Raw genomic sequence first — 8,575 nt, forward strand, 5'->3', positions numbered from 1 at the left:
GATATCAGATGGAGCTTGGCCATTTAAGGCTTTATATGTGAGAAGGAGGATTTTAAATTCTATTCTGGAAAGCATCTCAGCATGTCAGCATTCTCTTACGCTGTGATCTTTTACATCACATACTACTTTGTGATGAGTTGCTGTCATTAAATTTGGATTTCCTTTTGTTTGGTTTTTAAAGAAGAGCAGTCTTTAACTCTGCATTAACCAAATCTGATCATCTTAAATGTTTCTCATTTTTGGACACTTATAACTAGCAAACTTTTAGAAGCAGTCACTAAAATTATTATCCTGAGTTTGTTTGTTTTTAAACATACACAGCTGTCTTTACAGAGCTAATAGTAGCTCACTACAATGAGAAGAATGACTGATGAGTAATTGATTGTAGTGAGATAAAAAAACGTGTTTTCAAAGAAACTACTGACCTGGGATGACATACTTATTCCTACTTGTCTTGTTTTCCAGTCAGCCCTTTGTTTCAACATCTATGGCTAATTGTTGGAGTTTCCAGATTATATCTGATAAGCTTTTTCCCTTAAACAACAAGTAAGGTAACAAGAACAAAAGACCCAAGATTAAAAGTATTTGTTCTAGGCAGAGAAATAAGGTACTCAAATCAGGAGCATAAAATTAGAAATATTTCTATACAGCCTAGGGTAGTGTTATATTCAAGATCACACCTCCAGACAGCAACAAGTACGACCAGGGTCTTGTCCTGGTCTCTGCCTCCAAATGTCTTGGTCTGGTCTTGGTCTCGGCACTCATTGGTCTTTGTCTGGCAAAAGTTAAGCCTATTCTGAGCTGGCAAGACCTTGAAAAGACCTTCATGCTTTTATTAGTTCAAGGGTGGACTATTGTAACACTTTTTTGTTTTTTTCTCTACACCCTGCATTGGCTCCTGGTGCATTTTAGAATAGTTTTTAAAATGTCATTGTTTGTTTTTGAAGCTTTAAATAGTCTTACCTCTGAGTATTTGTCAGAAATGTTTACTTTGCTGGAGCACAAGCAGCCATTGTGGTCTTCAAGACAGCTGGTTTCAGAAGTTCCAAGGTCAAGGTGGTGGGGTGATCAGGCTTTCCCAGTTGCTGCCCCCAGGCTGGAACCAGTTACCCCAGATAATTGCACTGTTACAGATATCACTCTTTTTAGGTCCAAGCTGTTCAGGCTTTCTTTTAATATGTAGTAATGGTGTGACAATTTCAATTTTTTTTCTTTCTTTGTAACCTTTTAATTTTACTGTTTTCTATGTTCACTTTTTCTTCTTTATGTTGTGGTTCTACTCATCTTTGTTAAGAACTTTGTGCTCCTGCTGATTGTTGCAAAGTGCTATATAAATACATTTTAATTTGATAAATTAATTGGTTGGTCTGGTCTTGACTAACTACAAGACTTGCTAAGGGTCAGTTCACAAAAATCCAAACAAAGCTAAAGTAGGTCTATCTAATATGAACTGCGCCAAAATGATTTAAAAGGACAAGGTTAGAATGAAGGCTGGACACAAGGGACTAAGATGAAAGGAAAACTGCAGAGGGAGGGGAATTAATAGACAAAGGAAGAAAGTGAGACCAGGACGGATGACACCTGGAGATGAAGTCGTCTTAAATAAGAGCAGACATAGAGTGTTATTAGCAAAATAATTTATTCAGAGACACAAAACCAGAATTTAAAGTTAAAAACACTCAACCAACAGCTGTTTCATATGATGGCATCTAAGGTCTACTTATTTTCAATAAAGTCAGGTCGTTGAATAAATTGTTTAAGAATAGTAAGACGTGTCAAATTTGGAGAATTAATACAAATTGAGTAAGTCATCTGGACTGGTTTTTATTTGTCAAAACATTTCAACTTTTCTCCAACACACTTCTTGAGTTTTTTCTTTTCCTTTTACCTGATAATTAGGATGCCTTCTGATTGGCGCTCGTGAAAAATGACCTCAGAATTAAATTTGGTAAATAAGCTTCAGCTCTCTGCCTTCCATCAGCCGTCTATGGAATGATCTGGGTTTTTATGTGATCTGAAGGTGGGCTACAGGCCTTTGAACACAAAGGGAGTTTTTCCTCTCCACTGTCGCTACAAGCATGCTTAGTGTGAGGGATTGCCTTCGAGTCAATGAGTCGATGCAATCAATTGGTTTTTCTAAGATAGAAAACTTTGAATCAATTTGACTGTATGATCTGGTGATTTGTAAAGTACCTTGACATGACATGAGTTGTGAATTGGCGCTATAGAAATAAACTGAATTGAATTGAAATGATGACTTAATGAACAAACATAAATCAGTAGCTATATTTGTTTGTGGTAACAACAAAGTCTTTATTGCCAGGTTATAAAATGAAAATTTTTCTCGGATAAAATAACAACAATAAGGTGCTTAAGTTATAGCTTAGGGTTACCCTAACCAATTGTTACCATATTTGGCACAGTCTCTGAAATGGTTCATACTGTTGGTGGATCTCAGGGTTCTGAATCTAGTTCCTATTATGTATACTAATGAAGTATGTTTTTCTACTTGTTATGCGCTTTAAACTTTTAGATGAAAGAAATACAAACAGTAAACTGGAAGTAAGATGCTGTAAAAAAAGGTTTGATTGAAAAAATAGCTAAATTTAAAGTAGTTTTAGCTACTAAGTAAATCAAAAGAAAATCAGTTTAAGTATGTAAAGAAGCTCGTTCAAAGTCAGTTTAGCAGCATTTAGCATGTTGAATCTAACTGGCATCAGAAATAAGGAATTGCAGGTTGCATCTGATTATTTAAGGTAATGTTATTGTAGATTGGATGTTGCTTAACGTTGTCAGGTTGGGTAAAAATATTTTACTGCAAGGCTGTGATTTAAAACTGTAATATTTGTCTTGTTAGTTAACTTCTAATATTTGGTCAGCATTTTACAGAGTAATTTGGATTCAACTGATTAAAAGCTTATGCAAGGGCTGACCTTTGACACCTCGCATCTCTTTTCATGTTTGATTAAAAAGCGTCTTATTCTACATTACAAAAAACAAAGTAACACATTTATTTCCCTCTGACAGCTCAAGTTGAGTTTTAATAATAAGGACAAAGATGCCTCCTAGTGGTTATTTAGAGGAGCGGCACAATGATATAGAAGATAAAGAATGTCAAATAAGTGTTCAAACATTGAAAAGAACAGAGTTTCTGATGACCTGCAGATGTCAAACAGCTGTACATATTATTGACAACCTTGCAAATTCTTAATCTTTTATTTCAGTGGTTCCCAAATCCAGTCCTCGGGATGCCACTGAGTAAAAATGTTTAACCGGATCCATTAAAAAGATTACTGCGCAGGGAATTTCGTTCTATTGTTGTTGAAAGCAAACAACAAGTTTTGAAACTGAAAAAAAAAAAAAAATTAAATAAAAATGCAGTCTAGAAATAATATTTAATACCAAAAAGAAGGGTTTCAAAGCAATTTTTTTGTTTTCCTCTGTTTAAATTTTTTCCATTTATTTTTTCAAAATGCTTTTAATATTTTAACTTTTCGATTTGTCTTTTTCAGAAGGGGTTTACGAATTAAACGTTTTAGAATCACATTTTACTATGGAGGACCAACTCTGACATGATTAAAAACTGGGGGCCAAGCGAAGAGCGATGATCCCAATGGTCTGCATTGAATCTTCATATTGGTGAAAAAAATGTAATCTGAAAAACACAATTTGAATGGAATTCAATTTGCAAAACTTAATCTGAGAAAAAATCATCTGAAAAATTAAATGAATTAAAAAAAATCAGAAACAGCATAAAATCTGTACAAAAAAATAAAAAAAAAATAGAATCAAAAAAGAAATAATAATAAAATAATAAAAATACAAAAACAATTTTGAAAAAAAAGGAAAAAATATAGACTGATGATATAATCAAATGCTTGCTCCTGACCATTAAAAATGATGCTGATGTCCTTCTAGATCAGAGGTCTTCAACAGGGGGTCCGTGACCCCTAGGGGGTCCGCGGAGGTACTGCATGGGGGTCGCGAAACTTTTGGTTGATTCATTTTTTTTTTTTTATATTCCCTCCTGAATAGAAATGTCTTTAAATCCACATTAACATGAATTCAACACACTGTAGTAAACACATAAATGGAGGCAGAAGATGTCTTTCCGTCATCAATGCACACATTCAGCGACAAACAGGAACTCTTTCAAGCTGGGCACCGTTTCATTCACAACACCTGTCCCATCAACCAGGAATCAGAAATACTTTAATAATCCCAGGGAGAAATTACTTTCCTTACATTACTCCATCTGTAATAGAGTGACTATAGGACCAGGTTGATATAACACAATGTCATACAATATATATAATTAGGGGGTCCCCGCTCCATCTTGTCATCAGTTTGGGGGTCCTTGGCCTGGAAAACGTTGAAGACCCCTGTTCTAGATCAATATAAATGCCTCTTTGCACCTCAACCCAGAGAAAAGATGTGCCTGAAGTAAAGAGAATCTGACTCGTATAGCTCAATCTGATAAAAAAAAAATTCTAAAGAATATATTAGTAGCAGTGGCGGATCTAGGGGATGGCTACTTGGGCTACAGCCCCGGATGTTTCCCCCAGAGTCCCGGATCTCACTTCTGAGCAGAGCTGAGTAAAATATGCAGTACTGAAATTCACCAGATGGTGGCAGCATGCGCAGGAATGCAACCTGTAGCATTACCGTGCAGAAGAAGAAGTTGTCACGACCAGCTGTTGCTAAAACAAACAGATGTCCCAGGGATGTGAAGCTCCATGTTTGTTTGTAAATGTTGAAGAAAAAAAGAATGTGAAGCTCTGACTGACTTCTTTGTCCCGGTGTTGTATGAAATTCTGTCGGGAGGCGCATTGTGTCGGGAGGCGCATTGAAGCCATTATTTCAGCTGCCTGAAATAATTATTTCCCCCTCCCTAACATGGGATTAAATTAATTTACCAGCAAGTCTTTAACTGTGTTTATTCTTCTCTTCATCAACAACAAACTCTGTGGATTTGGTGACATTTGATCATTATTTGCCAGAGTTATGGAGGGAAATCATATATTTTAGCCACCTGATATAATCAGTTCCCCCTTTGATGATCTTTATGAAATATATTTTCTCTTTAAATGTTTATCTAACAATTTACAAATATTCCAAAAAAGTTCAAACCAAATGTCTGGGGCAATGCTACTGCAGACATTTTGAATCGAGAATTAAAATACATTTCATAAAGATAATCAAAACAACAGAAATATTTATTTGAACTATTTTGGATTTCAAAATATAAAATAATAAATGTTTCAAACATAATATAGAAAAAAAAACACAGTTTTAAAATTCAAAGGATTTGTTTATTTTTTTTCCCATGTAATGGGGGGGAACGGATTATATTAGATGACTAAAATATTTGATTCCCTTCTCATTACTCTGGCAAATAATGATTCCCCAAACACACATAGTTTGTTGATAAAGAGGAAAAAACACAGTTAAATGAATTCTTATGTGTGATAGCATGTAGTATAAAAAAAATTTCTTTAATCCAGTAATCTGTCATATTTTACATTACAACGGGATCAGCAGGAAGTCTACACTCTCATCTTCACCCTCAGGGCTAAGCCCCTGATTTCCGAGAATCCTAGATTTTCCCCCTGATCAGTAGAATGGGAGGCAGATCTTTTAGTTATCAGGCTCCTCTCCTGTGGAACCAACTACCAGTTTTAGTCCGTGAGGCAGACACCCTGTCTACTTTTAAGGCTAGGCTTAAAACTTTCCTTTTTGATAAAGCTTATAGTTAGAGTAGCTCAGGTTATCCTGAGATATTCTATAGTTATGCTGCTATAGGCTTAGACTGCTGGAGGACATAGGGACCCCCATTTCATCATTCTGCTTCATTTTATCTCTATTCTCCTATTCTGCAGAATCTGCTTGTTCAATCTCTAACGTTCTGCTCTCTCTCCTGTAGTTATGCTGTTATAGGCTTATATATATATATATATATATATACTCAGATTTGTTATATATCATATATTGCATATACAGACAGACTGAATGGTAATGAAAAACCAAAAAGACATTGTGGTGGTGGATAAAAAGCAAAGGAAAGCAGTTGTGGTTGACATAGCAATACCAAGTGACTGCAACATCAAGAAAAACGAACATGAGAAACTAGAGAAATATCAGGGGCTCAGAGAAGAGATGGAGAAAACATGGAAGGTCATGGCATCAGCGGTACCCGTGGTCCTTGGGGCACTCGGGGCAGTGACCCCCAAAAATGCTGACGTTCAATAATGGAGTTAATTTTATTCCACACACAAAGAAGTAGAAACCATTTCAAAAATCGCAAAAGAAAGTATAGCGCAGCAAACAAATGATAACAAACAAACATAACAAAGACCAATTGGAAAAAAGAGACATGTGAGAGAAAAGGTTTTTAAAATGGTGTAGTGATATTAGTCAGGCTTTCAAAGTATCACTAAGAACTTTTAACAAATCCAATAAAAACTGAACAACTGTAAACTTTAAAGATCCTTTGGTGAAGTACAAAGGCTTTTAAACAATCTTCAAAAAGCTCAGGGGGAATGTCAGAATGTGACACTAGGGGGCGGTACAGAGCATCTCATTGATCTGAAGGCTGACAGGTAAACTGCCAAAAGAACCTGCTGTGTTTTTATCAGTTGATGTAGATTTCGAGCATCTCCCTTCTAAAAACTTGAGGTTTGGAGTTAATCTCTGATATATATTTTCTTACATTCTCCTCAAGAAGGATGCTTTTGAGACCTTTTGTTTTTGTTAGTTTTTTATTCTTAGTTTATTTATATAACCCAGTCTCAGTTCTCAGTCTGAGCAGATATGGTTTCATATATCTGTACAGAAAGGAGGCTGAAAAACTCAGAGTAGACAGAAAGGTAAACACCAGGTAACACTTCCTGTCTAACCAGTTTATTAGGAGGCCAGGCGGTCAGCATTTGCTCTTAGAACGAGTCGCTGGGGAAATAGAAAAAAAAAGAGTTTGATTTATTTCTGTTTGGTTTATTCCTGTTTTTCATTGGTGAAAGTGCCATTCTTAGCTAAAAGAGGAAGTCCTGGGTTGGGATGGTGAAATGTGTGGAGTGGGCAAAACAAGAGGCTAAAGAAGAAGCAGATAAAGCTGAGAAAAACAGAAGGAGATAAAACAGAATGCGGAGGATGAGCAGTGAAGAATGACTGAACTTTCTTAAGAACAAATAGGTTGATTTGAGTGTTTCTGAAGAACAGACTATAATCCAGGGAGTTGCCTCATTCAGTCACCAGCCCCCCTGTGAGCCTGAAAAGACAAGCAGGCATTGATAGGAAATAGATGATTATTAAAGGTTCTTTCCTGAAATAAAGCACAATATCCACCCTGTAACACTGAAACCCTCCTTTTTACCATATAATGTAAACTAAATTAGTGTTTTATAATCTGGATAATCCTGGATGTGGAAAAGATTTGAGATCCATCGGAATGAGCTGGAGAATGTCCCAGTGACTAGTTCCCCACAAACGCCATTATTTAAAACATGTAAACATCATCATCTAACTGAAAAACAAACTATATGGTCTCACGAAAGAAAACATCTTTTGAAAACACCCAGAATGTCCTCACATGGACATAAAAACACAAAGCTGTGCCTGTTTTTGTCCCTGGTGCCCCACATCTTATACAGTTATTAATGACTGCCCTCACTGTGCAATAAGGTACATATAATCCTATATCCTAATAATAAGGGGGTGTTTTTTAAAACTCTTATCCTGACTGTTACTGTGATGGACTGAGCAGTGAGTGTATGTTCAAAACAGGGTTCCTTTATTAAATAAACAACAGTTTTTTATACACTCTGTGTATGACAATGACAATACCAGTTGTCTAAGTCAAAGTTAACCAAAAAAAAAAGATAAAATGTAACAAGTACAAAAATGGATCCAGAAAAGCTGTCAAATTTAGAGGAGATCTAGTTTTGATTAAATGCCACCCAGTCATCTTTGCACCAGGAAAAAAAGTAAAGATAAAAGATGAAAATCATGGAAAATCTCTGTTTTGTTGCTCTTTCTGGCATCTGTGAAATATTGTCAAACTTTGCTTTCCTGCCTCTCATCCAGAAATGGAACTCTGGATCAGTGTTTTTGTTTTATCTCATCTTTTTATACTGTAATGCACTTCACACATAAAAAAAAAAAAAAAAAACCTGGAATGGTTGCAGCCTGTGCAGAATTCTGCTGCTGGAATTTTGTTCTGTCACTGCAACTTCACTGGCTTCAACATCAAATGCATTTCAATACTTTGGTTTCTGAACTGTAACATCTGATCCACATCAGGACCAAAGGTCCAGGGATCAAGACCTGCTGATTCGTTCTAAAACTAAATAAACACCAAAGGTGTTGGAGTCCTTTCTTTGTGGCCCCAAGACCACTAAAACAATCATCTCTTTAAATTGTTTGCTTAAATATTTAGTTACATTTGTTTGGTTCTCATAAGTTTTGAAAAAAGGTTTTACTTGGTTTCTACTTCTCTTTGTATATATAAATAAATATATATAAATATTTATTTTAGTTTGCAGGGGATCAGTAGTCTGTTGTTTTATTTGTTGATCAACCC

This window comes from Cyprinodon variegatus, unplaced genomic scaffold (assembly GCF_000732505.1).
Source record: "Cyprinodon variegatus isolate N-32 unplaced genomic scaffold, C_variegatus-1.0 Scaffold413, whole genome shotgun sequence".
Taxonomy (NCBI): Eukaryota; Metazoa; Chordata; class Actinopteri; order Cyprinodontiformes; family Cyprinodontidae; genus Cyprinodon; species Cyprinodon variegatus.